We start from the raw sequence: 16,198 nt of genomic DNA on the forward strand, positions 1-16,198 counted from the left end.
CTATGACTAGTTTTTTGATCAAGGTGTTTGACCCTTGCTCACTCATTCACCTGTCCCTAAGACTTTGCCCCAATGCCCCCTGCAGGGTCAGTTCCCTTTCCTCAAATTGTCTTATTCTTGATACTTAAAGTAGGATCACCCCCAACGAGTCTGGTTCCCGCGATGGGACAATTCTTCACATCACTGGCCAGTTTCTTCCTTGTGTCGAATTTCTATGTATCTTATATATAACCTATGTATCATTTATATTTGTGTGTGTTGTGTCTGTGCCTGGAATGCTGCTGCAAGCACGCTTTTCATTGTATCTGTACCTCATCATAGGTGCAGATGATAATAAACTTGACTTGAAACAACCTGTTCACTCCTACTATCCGTCTTCTATTTATCAACCAAACTTCTATCGATGTCATCAGGACCATGCCCTCTTCTCGCAGTCACCGTCAAAGCAGGAGATGCAGAAACGCCACCAGATTCAGGAACATCTACATTCCTGCAACCATAACGTACTGGAACTGACCACCACAACTCTAATCCTACCTCGGAAACAGAACACAACAGACCACCTCTTCCACGACCATGGGCTTGTTTTTCTAATTGCCTTTTGCACCATTGTCTTCTTATATTTACACATATCTGACTTATTATACGGGTGGGTGACTATATTTGTATTTATATTTTGTATGTAAATGGTCGGGTATATGTATATATATGATTGGCCTAATGTATGTATATATATCAGATGTAGTTAATATAGACATTATTGTGTAAATAGGTATATTTATATGATTGTAGGGGTGAGTGAGTATATATGTAGTTATATATGTATTTTAGGTATTAGTTATTATAGATAATACTTGATAAATATTGATTAGGGGATGGGGGTAGGATTAAATAAGTTCACACTTCTTCCTACTCCTTTTCGCACACGTAAAGACGTTAAGTAATGGATGAAATTCTTTGTATTTCTTCTGTTTTTTTGTTTATTTTGTTTTTTAATTGATGTCTTTTAACATGTACGAAATAAAATTAAAATGAAAAAATGAATGAAAACATTCTTTTTCCTTTTCACCGTCTTGCATGACCTACGTGCAATTTATGTTTTTGCATGTTGTTCAAGTGTGTGTGTGTGTGTGTGTGTGTGTGTGTCGGTGAAGCTGCTGCTAGCAAGACTTCCATTGTACCTGTGTCTCACCATACCTGTGGAGATGACAATAAACTTGACTTGATTTGATCTCCAAATATATTGACAAGTCTCTCCACATGTGTGGGAAGAGAAACAGAGATAACACATAATATCAAAACACAGTCATCTGTTTAAATCCTTTTCTCTTTCCGTGAATGCTGTCTGACCTGCTGAGTCTGGCCCCGCAGTTGTGCTTGGATTTCAGATTTCCAGCACCTGTAGTATTTCTGATTTTCATTGAACGGTTTTGGGTTGGTTTCAGCTTCTGTTGACACGCTGGCAAGAGCCCAGATCACAACTTAAAGCCAGCATATGATTGCTAGGTTATTGTATCCGTAAGTTTCGAGAAGGTCAGAGGCAGCTGTGTTTAGGATGAATTAACACTGGACCCCAAATTGCTCACTACTCAGAAAGGTTTTAGAATGCAGCGTCAGCCGAACAGTATCCTTTCACAAGCCAACGCCAGCACTCGGAGGTTCCATCCGCACACCTTATAAATGTGGAAATGAGAACTCTCAGCCACGAACCCATTTGAAACTGCATTACAGTTTTAAAGCAGGAGCTGTACAAGAACGAAAATCATAAGAAATAGAACATGTTCTCTGTACAGCTCCATAAGCCACCCCCCAATTTCACGATAATCCCCTGCCTTGTTCTTCTTCCTGCATAAGCCCCATACACCATATTTCCCCAAATCCCCAAATCTATCAATCTCAACCTTGAATATAGACAGCCACGAAGCAACCACTGGCCTCAAGTGCAGACAATGACAAAGGTTTACAATGCCTGACTTCTTGACTTCCTCTGAACCTTGATTCTGGATTATTTCATATTTTCCCTGGGAAAATTCCCTCTGATTCCACAGTCCAGTCAGAGGAGACGGCCTTCCCCTGTCTGCCCTGTTAACCCTCTGGGTATCTTAAATTTGTTAACGAACTCAGCCTTCTGAATATTTGCAATTTTAGGTTTGATCATGCATTCTCCCTTTATTGGACAGCTCCCTACCCTGGATAACAATCATGCAGAATTTGCAATCCGTCTCCTTCAAGCCAAATAAATCTCTTCTTAGGTCCACTCAGTCAGTTCCTTTGGGAACAAAGGTGACCTACTTCCACACTTGTTCTGTGGAGTCTGAGGTTGTTGGTGATGCCAATGTGGGCCCTGTAGACTCTTGCAAAGGTGGGCAGGACATGGAAGACAGGGCAGGCGGCTGGATAGTTTGTATGGTGCTGCTCTCCTTCCACTGCTTACCCGGGGCTTCCACGTGTTCCCAATGCATGTGCTTCTCAAGAGAGCTCCATCTCCATTGGGAGCAGTTATGGACCAGGAAATGTTGATTATTTTTTCAAGGAGCCTTTCAGCACACCCTTGAATCTTTTCCTTTGGATTATCTGTTAATCTGCGCACGGCACAAAACGTGATTTTCGGGGTAATAGAAAGACTAAAATTGCATACAACACTCCACGTGTTATCTCCCTACAGCCCTGTACAAATACGACAATACTTCCTTACTCTCTTACGCCAACACCACTTGAAATAAAGCCCATCATACCATTGCTTAGAGGTTTACCCTTGGCTGGCAATGCTAAACACATGCTGCAATAAAATCAGTGTGATGGACTCTGACTCAAAAGTCCATCTAACGACTTCAGTAGAATGATTTTGGAGTCAGTAGACAGGGAGCTGATGCCACTATTAATCTCATCCTGGGTTACCAACTGGGTATGAAATGCAGGACAGTATTTTCTTGTTAATTTATTTTTGGTATGCATGTTAACTTACTCTTCAGAGAGCCAATTAAGAGGATGTGTCTCGCTGGTATTCTTTTCTACCGCATCTGCAGTATTTTTACTTTCATGGAGGCAGAAAGCCGCACAGCACAGAAACAGGCCCTTCGGCCCACTGAGTCCGTGCCAACCATGAAGCATCCATTTACACTAATCCCACACATCCAATGTTATTATTCTCATATTTTAATCGACTCCCCCACAGATTCTATGACTCACCTACATACTGGGGGAATTGACAGCTTCCAGCCCAGAGAACGTAAGGCTGTAGAAGAAAACCAGAGCACTGCAGGAAACCCGGGCAGTCACAGCAAAAACGTACAATCGATACACACAGTATCAGAGGTCAGGATTGAATTCGGGTCACTACCATATGAATTTTTTTGTTCCATGTTTCAGTACTCCCTGAGGCATGTAAGTCTCTCACTATTTAAAGTGCATGCTATTTTCCTAATACAGTCATAGAGTGATACAGTGTGAAAACAGGCCCTTCGGCCCAACTCACCCACACCGGCCAACAATGTCCCAGCTACACTAGTCCCACTTGCCTGCGCTTGGTCCATATCCCTCCACACCTGTCCTAAGCATGTATACCTGTCTAACTGTTTCTTAAACGATGGGATAGTCCCAGCCTCAACTATCTCCTTTGGCAGCTTATTCCATACACCCACCACCCTTTGTGTGAAAAAGTCACCCCTCAGATTCCTATTAAATCTTTTCCCCTTCACCTTCAACCTATGTCTTCGATTCCTCTACTCTGGGCAAAAGACTTGGGCAGCTTACAGCCCAGCGGTATGAACATTGACTTCTCCAACTTTAGATAGTTCCTCTGTCCCTCTCTTCCCCCTCCCTCTTCCCAGTTCTCCCTCTATCTTCCTGTCTCCACCTATATCCTTCCTTTGTCCCGCCCCCCTGGCATCAGTCTGAAGAAGGGTCTCGACCTGAAACATCACCCATTCCTTCTCTCCTGAGATGCTGCCTGACCTGCTGAGTTACTCCAGCATTTTGTGAAATAAATACTGTCCATCTACTCGATCTATTCCTCTCATGATCTTATACACCTCTGTAAGATAAACCCCTTATCCTTTTGCACTCCATGGAATAGAGACCTAGCCTACTCAACCTCTGCCTATAGTTCAAACCCTCTAGGGCGGCACGGTGGCACAGCGGTAGAGTTGCTGCCTTACAGCGAATGCAACGCCGGAGACTCAGGTTCGATCCTGACTACGGGCGCCATCTGTACGGAGTTTGTACGTTCTCCCCGTGACCTGCGTGGGTTTTCTCCGAGATCTTTGGTTTCCTCCCACACTCCAAAGACGTACAGGTTTGTAGGTTAATTGGCTGGGCCAATGTAAAAAAATAATTGTCCCTAGTGTTTGTAGGATAGTGTTAATGTGCGGGGATCGCTGGGCGGCGCGAACCCAGTGGGCCGAAGGGCCTGTTTCCGCGCTGTATCTCTAAATCTAAATCTAAATCTAGTCGTACCAAACTGGATATCCTCACATTTTCTCAAATTATACTGCAACTTGTACCTTCTTGCACTTTTACCTAACTTGTCTATGTATTCTTTGTGCCTGCTTCGCAGCTCACTCTCGCACCCAGATTTATATCATTAGCAACACTGGTTGGGTTAGCACTCTGTCTTTTCATCTAAGTTATTAACATAACTTATAGAAGAGCTTAGTTTCAGCACCAATGTTTCTACCAGTAACAGCCTGATACATGAACACTGAGACAGAATGGAACTGAGGGAAATGTCAAGCGAGCGAGATGGATAGAGATGTGAGCAGCCTTAAGTAGCAGATAAATTAACTTAGTGTTGATGGGCCTGCTTGCCTGCTTCGGTGCTGTAATATTTAATGCAACTTTATTCAATTTTATGTTGACAATTTTTGAAATTTAGAAATGGACCTTTGGAATAAGAAAACCCAGAAAATGCTGGAAACACACATTTGGAGAGAGAAACTGTGCTAGCGGTTCAGATCTGAAACCCTTCATCAGAAAAGGGACAGAGAGAAAACAAGTTAATTTTAGATAGCAGAAATTTTGCAGGAGGGATAGAAATTTTGCAGGAGGGAAATTTTGCAGGAAGCCAGTTCATTGGCTATATTTAAGAGGGAGTTAGATGTGGCCCTTGTGGCTAAAGGGATCAGGGGGTATGGAGAGAAGGCAGGTACGGGATACTGAGTTGGATGATCAGCCATGATCATATTGAATGGCGGTGCAGGCTCGAAGGGCCGAATGGCCTACTCCTGCCCCTATTTTCTATGTTTCTATGTTTCTAAAACAAAGCGAATATCCCCAACAGGGTGAGACCAAATGGGTTAATGGTTTCAAAGGTTTCTTTATTATCATGTGTATCCAGATAGAGTGAAATACATTTTTTTTGCAGATAGTTTTATAGGGGCGGCCAGCGTGGCGCAGCGGCAGAGTTGCTGCCTTACAGCGCTTGCAGCGCCGGAGACCCGGGTTTGATCCCGACTACGGGTGCTGTCCGTACGAAGTTTGTACATTCTCCCCATGACCGCTTGGGTTTTCTCCGTGATCCCCGGTTTCCTCCCACACTCCAAAGATGTACAGGTATGTAGGTTAATTGGCTTGGTGTAAGTGTAAATTGTCCCCAGTGTATGTAGGATAGCGTTAATGTGTGGGGATTACTGGTTGGGACGAAGGGCCTGTTTCCACGCTGTATCTCTAAATTAAACTAAACTAAATTCAGCAAGACTATCACCGAACGTGAGCATAGTCTTCCAGTTAGACCAGAATGTACAGGACAGCCCGAAGGTATTTATTCACAAAATGCTGGAGTAACTGTGAATAAATACCTTCGATTTGTACCAGCATCTGCAGTTATTTTCTTGTTCAGGACAGCCCATTGAGTTTGTATGCAAGAGGTGGCATTTTGGCGCCATTTTACAGTCCCAGCTGCAGCAGTGTTATCTCTGGTTCTCTTTCCACAGATACTACCTGACTATGAATGTTTTAAGCATTTTCTGCTTTTACATTGGCGATTTAGAATTTGAGAGGTCAGGGTTGGTTGTTTCTTACAGTGGTTGGTGAGCTCCTACCCTGCCGGTCTGGACTTGAGTTAAAGCAAGATCCCTGAGGGGAAAAACACCAGTGTGCCAACTCATTCTGCTGTCGAATCAACCACAATGCTGACGTGATCAAAAACGTGACAGGGAATAAAACCAGGGCTAGTCCATGCCAATACAGGTGCACACGTAACAAACAGTGCAGTGAACTGGAAACCACAAGCTGGAGCAGCTAACAATCGGCCCTTTGACGACTGGATTTCCCCATTATTTAGCAAAGTGATAATCTATTCTTTATTGGCGAACAGCTACAAGATTGTGAATCAATAGAACACCCAGTGGAGAAGGCAGATTTGTGAAGGCAAAATTCTAATGAGTCCAGGCACATTCATGAAGCAAGAGTCTGAAAATCAAATCAGCCTCCTTATTGGTTTATAGTGTCCTCTTGCTGGCATTTTTCATTATCGGGCTGGCAGCTAATGGTGCTAAGCAATCGGCTGAGTGGTTTACATAGTCCCTGATGCCAGCACACTAGTTGCAATCAATTAGGGATGCCTTAATGACCAAAAGCTGGCAGACCACGTACAAATGGTCCCAGGCCCCACTCCCTCCGCCAGTCTCTTCCCTCTACATCTGTCTGGAGATGAGCGGAGTAGGAGATACAGCGGTCCAGGCACAGATGGCCATGTCTCTTACATTGCAGTCTCATGTCAAGTGACGGGCTGCAATGTGAGCAGCCAATGTTCATAAGTTCATAGGCCGTTCGAAGCAGAATTAGGCCATCAGCCCTCAAGTGCACTCCGCCATTCAATCATGGCTGATCTAGCTTTCTCTCCCAACCCCACTCTCCTGCCTTCTCTCCATAACCCCTGACGCATCAGATCCATGTTAGGATCTATGAGGAAAGGGACAGGGACAAACAAAAGCAGGGCAGATATCGAGATTAAAAGACTGCGTAAGAAAATAACTGCAGATGCTGGTACAAATCGAAGGTATTTATTCACAAAATGCTGGAGTAACTCAGCAGGTCAGGCAGCATCTCAGGAGAGAAGGAATGGGTGACGTTTCGGGTCGAGACCCTTCTTCAATCTGAAGAAGGGTCTCGACCCGAAAAGTGACTATCTGACTCTCTGACTCTATGAAAGCCCAATACTGTAGATGTTGAAGCATTGAAACAAAGGAAACAGAGGACCAGATTTTCAGGTCCAGCATAAATGAAGATGCTGTGGGTGGACTGAGGAATCCTGGCTGGGTCACTTCAGTCTGAAGAAGGGTCTCGACCCGAAACGTCACCCATTCATTCTCTCCTGAGATGCTGCCTGACCCGCCGAGTTACTCCAGCATTTTGTGTCTACCTTCGATTTGAACCAGCATCTGCAGTTATTTTCCTAGATATAGATGGTGAAATATGCCAGCACCTCGATGCATCAGTCTTTGGCTGTTTGAGGAAAGGAGCGTTTAAATGTCAAGACCACAAATCAGATGCCAAGCTTACTGCAGCAGTGATGGCTGACCTCCTGCAGGCCGGCCTTGCGATGGCCTGTGGCAATGTGCGGGAGGAATGCCAGCAACCCTCTGTCTCCTCTGGCAAGACAGGCTAACTGATGCTGGCGCACTCACCCAGGCTGATGCCCTCAACCCTGACGATCTGAACAGGCTCAGGCAGTTCCAATGGGAGGCTCGTTTTGTCCATGTGCCCAACATCAGACTCTCTGAAGATAGACACAAAAATGCTGGAGTAACTCAGTGGATCAGGCAGCACCTCTGGAGAAAAGGAATAGGTGATGTTTCGGGTCGAGACCCTTCTCCAGAATCTGAAGTCTTGGGGGTAGAATCTTGACCCGAAACATCATCTATTCTTTTTCTCCAGAGATGCTGCCTGACCTGCTAAGTTACTCCAGCATTTCATGTTTATCTTTGGTTTAAACCAGCATCTCCAGTTCCTTCCGACACCAGAGTCTCCAAGCTCTGTCAAAGCTGGAGATTACCCGGGGGGACAGGGGAAATTATTAAAGAATGTGGAAATGAACGTGACTGTCACTGACTCCAGGGAAATGCCAGATCATGGCTACTCAAGATGGAGAGTACTTGCTCAGGATGGCACTGAGATCCTCCAGACTCTACAAAGAGATCACACAGGGTGTTGTGTCCAAGTTCAAGCAGACCGGAGAGTGAATAGTGAATGCCCTGTGGCATCTGTGGAGGTGCTTCTATAAGGATACTCACTGATGTGGACATTCATCTTTCAAGCAAGGTGCAAGCCCATTGTCATTTGCTTTGTGGTGCAAAAGCTGGGCAGGAATTGAGATTCCAACTGGATTAGCCACCGTTCAGAAATCACAAAGGTCTGCATCCCTGGAGGGGCTGCAGCTGACCACTGAACAAGTGCCCTACTGCCCTCTTGGTGCATTGGCTGCAGTGCATTGTAAGAGGCCGCACTGTGCTGCGTTGATTGCATTGCACTAATTGAATTGCAACATATTGATTGGATTGCAAGGGATTGCATTGTATTAAGTTCATTGCATTGATCACATTGCAATAGATTGCATTATATTAATTGATTGCATTGCTTTGCAAGAGATGGATACTCTGGGGTAAGAGATGGGAAGAGAAACAGACGGGAAGAGAAACAGACTCAATGGCAGACATAAGCCAGAGAAGCGTCAGCAGTGTGTCGGGTGCAGTAAAGCTAAGAACCAGGAGAAAGATTGTTGTGGGCATATGATGGAGGCTCTTTGCATAATAAAGGAATCAAGTGGGGGCATGGAGTCATACAATTGTAACCCTACGTTTTTGGCCTTGATTTACTCCAGTCTCTCTGGGCTGTAGGTAATAATAGGGTTACAGTTACGTTCTTCCCTTCCTTATAATCACAGCTATCACAGTAGCAGGTAACTCAACAGGCCATCTCCATGTGTCCTCCAGGGACACATGGAGACACAAAGTATGTCCTCAAAGCAACAATTGCCAGTAGGAACCAAAATTAAAGCGGAACGAGACTGACTGACCAAAATCCTACACAATAGTAATAATATATTTAGTTGTCATATCATAATTACTAGAGGAACAATATAGTGTAGAGTATTATAGTGTACTGGAGCAATAATGTAGTATTATTACAAAACCTTACAAAAAAGAAACACAATGCAATACACTCAGAGTGCAGAATTGTAAAGGCCAGAATTGTAAAGCCTCCCATTGGTCTATGAGCTAGTAAAGGAAGGGTGATGCAGACCAATCCACTCTCCGATTTTGACTGAGGCAATTGCTGGTGACATGCTAGAACCTTGTTTTCTTTAAAATGCACAAGGCATTTTTGTGTGTGAAAGCCTCTTGGGCAGAAGTTTAGGCCTCACCACTCGTCCAGCGTGAAAGAAGTCCCCTAATACCAGTCTGCCAGCTGCTTTAAATCTAAACTGGGCTGGAAACGAGATTCTTAAATGATTAACCACCAACTAGAAGACTCCTGAGGGAAAGAGAGGCATTGAATAAGCAGAGAAAAACAGACATATACCTCTTGAGCACTGTTCATTGTTTATTTACATGGAAGCACGTGACCGCTGCACTTAAGGATTAATTGCTTATTAGTTTCTGGGAGAGAAGCAGAAGCATTTTTTTTTTTTTTCTTCTCAGCTACTGTATCGCTATCACTCCAGAGATATGAAACACAGTGGTGATATTCATGAAGACAATATCAGTAATTAGGTGCACTTTTCATGTAAATTGCAGCTTGAGAAACAGTGCATCAATCTTTTTCCATCACAAATCCCAGCAGTCGCTGTCACCTACACAGCCATACCTTCTCACTGAAAAGGCAAACAGCCCCAGATTTTAGCATCATCTCGAAGCCAAGGAGGACACGTGGTCAAGCTGTTAGTCTTAGTGTGCTGCCTCGAGGGTCGTGTGAATTGTTGAAAGCCACCACTGCAGTAACAGCAGTGTTTATTATCCTTTCCAAACCTTCAGGCATGTGATTCTTAGAACGAACAAGGCCGACAACAACTGGCTTGGCTTTTGGAAAAGGCACAGCAACTTGAATTGACCCAGTTTCCAATGTTGCTCTTGGGATGTGGGTTGCAACATCCCTCTCCCCCTCCCCTTCCCCTCATCTCTTCCCTCCCCACTCCATCTCCCTCAACCCCCCCCCCCTTAACCTCCACCCAGAGAGTTGTGAGTCTGTGGAATTCTCTGCCACAGAAGGCAGTGAAGGCCAATTCACTGGATGTATTCAAAAGGGAGTTCCAGCAAGGTGTAGCTCTTCGGGCTAACGGAATCAAGGGATATGGGGAGAAAGCAGGAACTGGGTAGTAATTTTGAATGATCAGCCACCACTGCAGTAACAGCAGTGCTTATTATCCTTTCCAAACCTTCAGGCCTGTGATTCTTAGAACAATCAAGGCCGATCATATTGAATGGCGGTCTGGCTCGAAGGGCCGAACGGTCTACTCTTGCACCTATTTTCTATGTTTCTATGTTTAAGGAAAGTAGTTAATGGAGAAGGAAAAGATAGGGGAGGGAGGTCAGTGGTTATGCGGGGCAGCTGCTGGAGTACAAGTAGGAGGTGAGTAATCCCGCGCAATTGCAAATGCTAGAAAGGATTCCGAACATGGAACTAAAAACCTCTTGCGTCGAGGTTGCAACACGCAGTCCACAAAAGTACGGGCTAAGCCTGGCACAAAGGTCCTGACAGCATTTTTTTACACATCTGAGTGCTGTACGAGAAGTTGTTAAATGTCAGGCAATTTAGAAAGACATTTGGAGCTGAAGGTCTCTGAGCAGCCATTTTACTCTCTCAGTTGCAATACCCACTTAGCAATTGACTTCTATTTCTCTTTGCCAACATACTTTATCCCCTCCCAATGTGTTTTTGCCTAATGTGAGTCATCAGCTTGAGTGGAATTGAAACAATATCATTCATTTTAGACGAAAAGAATGGCTCGAAGAAACATTTGATTGCATCAGTGTAGGAAGAAACTGCAGATGTTGGTTTACACCGAAGATAGACGCAAAATGCTGGAGTAACTCAGTGGGACAGGCAGCGTCTCTGGGATGTCAGAGATGCTGCCTGTCCCGCTGACTTACTCGGACATTTTGTGTCTATTTATTTGTATCGCCTGCCCATTGTTGTAGAAAGCTGGTTTGTTACAGACGCTAGTAAATACTGGAACCTGGAGCCACAGGCAATCTACTGCAGGAACTGTGGAGTGAAATGGACAGTCGATATTTTTCGGCCTTAGAAACAGAGAAACATAGAAAATAGGTGCAGGAGGAGGCCATTTTGGCCCTTCGAGCCAGCACCGCCATTCATCGTGATCATGGCTGATCACCTGTCATCTGGACTGAAAGTGTAAGAGGGCCGATAGCAAGTGGAAAGAGTTGAGGGGGTAGTTGGTTTGCTAGAGATGGCAATTGATGTGTGGATCCAAGTGAGGCAGTGTTGATTTGCAGATGGAGTTGGGTGGGGGGAGAGCAGAATGGTGGTGACAGCGACAGAGGCTGGATGGAGATTAGTGGAGGCGGCTAAGAGCTGCAGGTGGTGGAATCTGGTAAGAAATGAAGGTAACGCGTGGAACCAAATAAGCAAGGGAGGGTGGGCAGGTAGAAGCAGTGGATGGGAGGGGGTCCATTGGGAGGAGTTTGTGGGTGGAGACTTTAGTCTTTTTAGTAATACAGTGCAGAAGCAGGCCGTTTTGGCCCACCGAGTCCGTGCCAACCAGTGATCCCCGCACACTAACACTATCCTACACATTAGGGGCAATTAACCATTTTACCGAAGCCAATTAACCTACAAATCTGTACGTATTTGGAGTGTGGGAGAAAACAGGAGCACCCAGAGAAAACCCGTGCAGGTCACGGGGAGAACGTACAAACTCCATATAGACAGCACCCCTAGTTAGGACCGAACCCGGGTCTCTGTCAATGGAGGAATACTATTTTCTTAAAATATGGTTCTGATCTAATCAATATGTTCATGGAAATTGTTTTATTCAACAATTAGTATCAAGAATAAATAATTTCCATGTTTCAAGTTAATATAATCGCCAGTCATATTCTGTTGCTCCTGGTAATAGCAAATGCATGAGTCTTCATCGGTCCTTGACATCACTCAGCCACGTGCTATTTGAGACACCTTCTGCTCACTCAATCCAAGAAACACTCAGCTCCTGCAAGTAAAATCCATCAATGGTCTCACATCCCTTCTCTGCCCCAAAGCCCTGGCAACAGCAAATAGGTGTATCTTCTCAGATTTAGTCCATGGGATTATTTTAACCTTGAGTCCAAATATGTTTTAGACAATAGACAATAGGTGCAGGAGTAGGCCATTCAGCCCTTCGAGTCAGCACCGCCATTCAATGTGATCATGGCTGATCAATCACAATCAGTACCCCGATCCTGCCCTCTCCCCATACCCCCTGACCCTGCTATCATTAAGAGCTCTATCTAGCTCTCTCTCTCTCGCTCACCTCGGGGTTTAGTTTAGTTTAGAGATACAGCACGGAAACAGGTTATTCGGCCCAACGAGTCCGTGCTGAACAGCAATCCCTGCACGCTAACACTGTCCTACACACACTAGGGACAATTTACATTTATACCAAGCCAATTAGCCAACAAACCTGTACGCCTTTGGAATGTGGTAGGAAATTGGAGGACCTGGAGAACATACAAACTCGGTACAGACAAGCACCTGTAGTCAGCATTGACACTGTAAGGCAGCAACTCTACCGCTGCGCCACCGTGCCATCTTCTCTAAATCAATCCAAATTAATGATCCAATTCAGATATGACTTCTAAATTCCCCAGTTCCATCAGCCAGCATTCAAACGCCGCTTTCGTACCTTCTCTCACCGATTCTCCACAATGGAAGACCTGGCAAATGAATCTGTCAAAGGCTCCTCATTCATGAAAGAACACACATTGTGCATATAGTTAATGGTTTACAGAACCTGTCAGCAACTGGAGGCTTCTGCACTGCAACCACTGCCGCAATGTACAGAGAGCAGGTCATATTCTATAATTCATAAGCGGCATACACTCGATTTTATGTAACAAGCCACACAGTGGCTCCTCGAGGCAGTGGAGCAATGTCACAAAATAACTAATGATCTCACAGGTAGGCACAAAATCCTGGAGTAACTCAGCGGGACAGGCAGTATCTCTGGAGAGAAGGAATGGGTGACGTTTCGGGTCGAGACCCTTCTTCAGACTGAAGTCAGGGGAGTGGGCGGGACAGAGATAGAATGTAGTCGGAGACAGTAAGACTGGTGGGAGACTGGTGGGGGAATGGGGAGGGGATGGAGACAGAGGGAAAGCAAGGGCTATTTGAAGTTAGAGAAGTCAATGTTCATACCGCTGAGGTGTAAACTACCCAAGCGAAAAATGAGGTGCTGTTCCTCCAATTTGCACTGGGTTTCACTCTGACAGAAGGGTCAGATTGGCAATGGGAGGGGGAGTTAAAGTGCTGAGCGACCGGGAGATCTGGTAGTTTGAAGCGGACTGAGCGGAGGTGTTCATCGAAACGATCGCCGAGCCTGCGCTTCGTCTCGCCGATCTCACAGGTTGCATGAAGGTAAAGAGCACATTGCTGAAAGGACTGCTCTCTCCTACAGCCCCTTGTGCAAGTTTCTGATCTTGTCCACATCCCAATCATGGCGGTCAACACACTGCATCAATAAACAGGTAGAAGAGACCAGTTGACGCATAAATTTGGCTGTAAACATCACACCAGCTGCGCCGACCTTAACACATGACGGCACGGTGGCGCAGCAGTAGCGTTGCTGCCTTACAGCGCCAGAGACCCAGTTTCGATCCTGACTATGGGTAGCGTCTGCATGGAGTTCGTACGTTCCCCCGTGACCACCTGGGGGTTTTCCCCAGGCACTCCGGTTTCCACCAACATTGCAAAGACGTACAGGTTTGTAGATTAATTGGCTTTGGTAAAGGGCCTTTTTTCCTGCTGTATCTCTCAACTAAACTAAAAACTAAATGTATGAATCCCTGTTTCAATTGCTGAAGTGGCATGCGACACCTTCTCTGCATTCTCTGTTGAGAGGCACATTCTTTAAAGAACTATGACCTCTGCACAAAATGCACCCTCCGCAAACTTCTGCCGTGCACATATCAACATTGTTCTGGAACTTTGATCATTCTTTTGAAAAATAGCGTTCAAGTCAGTCAATCTGCTTCCAAAGTCATTTGATTATCAACGCCAGTTAAAATGGTGCAAAGGTAGATATCAAGGCTGTCCTGTTGTAGAGGCTTTGAATCCACTGTTTAGTCATCACCCACTCCATCTTGAGGACAGCCATGGCAGACAGGCCATGAGGTTGATCAGTACCGTGGAGTGACAAAAGGCAGGAGCTTCCATGGATAAAGGTTGAGTAAAATGTTGCAGCTAATCAGATCGATCTCTTGGAATTTTAAGCCTGCCTTAAATCCCTCTTTAATCTTCTGTGATCTAAAGAGACAATTGCTGCTTCTCTGTTTTTTCATGTCACAGATTTACTTTAATCACACCTGGTCGAGGTGCCTAAAGGAGTTGCAATGATGATCAATGCGGCTCCAACTAATTAGTTCAGTTTAGAGATACAGCGCAGAAACAGGAGCTTCGGCCCACCAAGTCCTTGCCGACCAGCGATGCTAACACTATCCTGCACACTGGGGACAATTTATAATTCTTACCAAGCCAATTAACCTACAAACCTGTATGTCTTTGGAGTGTGGGAGGAAACCGGAGCGCCTGGAGAAAACTCACGCGGTCATGGTGAGAAGGTACAGATTCCGTACGGACAGCACCGGTAGTCAGGATGGGACTCGGGCTCCTGGCGCCGTAAGGCAGCAACTCTACCGCTGCCCCACCGTGCCGCCCCACAGCCTCCTGAGTCAGCCGAATGCCTCACTCAGCCTCCAGGACTGGTGATGCCCACATTCCAGCTGCCCTGTGAAACGGTATCTGTACAACCGGGGATCCGACGCACCAGCGAGGGGACAATTTAGTGGCTTGTGTTAACACTGGCACAAAGGCCCTCTGCATTTCCGTGAAGGTAATCGGCTGGGCATGGAGACGGCTTGCAGCCGGGCAAGTGCCACAGTCAGCGAGTGATGGCTGACAGCGCTGGGAATTGAATGAATAATTAAGGCGCAGAGGAGAAAGCGGCAGGTTGTGTACCCAGGGCTGCCAATACCTGCAAATCCTCTGCTAACTTATGATTTTTTTTTTTCCTTCTGCAGCTAGCTCTCCTTTAATATTTTGATTCGCTGGATTGGAGAGATTGCTGCTCTTTGCTGTCTCTTGTTCTGTGTAAATCAGATGGACAAGACTGTAGTGGAAAGTCAATAAATCATTTATGGTATTGCCAGATAGAATCTCTAATTAGTTCCGAATTTCCATGGCTTAGTGTTAGGCTTAACTGCTCTGGCAAACCACTGAAGCGTTAGAAGAAAGTAAATGGGGGAAAAAGCACCAATTATACCTCCGATATCAGGATACACAGAGAGGAACGGCACACCTCTCTCAAATGTTAACCGTTTAATTTTTCAAGATCATGATTCCAATGGGATATTTGAGATCAAGCTATTCTCCAATCCCATCTTCCACTTAATATAAAGTTTGTACATTAAGTCTGCGGTTTCCTTTATTTGGTAGATACTGGTAGCATAGGTGGTGAGAGCTGGTATTGAGGGGGTTGCTCTGGGATGCCAGAACTAACTGTTAAGGCTTCCCGAGGTGTTGTGGGCCTAACTCAACAAAACACCAGTGAATGGAGGTGACCACTTGATAACCTCAATAACCACTTGATAACCTCAATGACATACTTGCATCTACACGATCATTTTTTAAAAAGTATGCTTGTTAACATGTAGGTAGCTGATTATTGCAAATGAAGTTATTATTGTCCTTCGCATAAGTTGGCATAATCAGTTTATTTAGTACTTTGGCTTTAGGCTTGATTTTCTTGGTTGAGTGCTTATCCTGGTGTTATAGCACAAGTACTTTGTGTTTTAATTGCAATTTATTCGTGAAATCAGACTTTATTTTCATCCAAAGCTAAATAACCTATAGATTTTTGGGGAGGAACACTTATTTTAAATCTGGTAAGCCAACACCTGTAGTAAGATGAGTTAATGGAGGGGGGGAAATCATATTTGGTTGTTAACACTCAAAGTGAAAAGATGTAAGTTATTTCCCAAAATAA

The sequence above is a fragment of the Rhinoraja longicauda genome, chromosome 21 (assembly GCF_053455715.1).
Source record: "Rhinoraja longicauda isolate Sanriku21f chromosome 21, sRhiLon1.1, whole genome shotgun sequence".
NCBI classification, from domain to species: domain Eukaryota; kingdom Metazoa; phylum Chordata; class Chondrichthyes; order Rajiformes; family Arhynchobatidae; genus Rhinoraja; species Rhinoraja longicauda.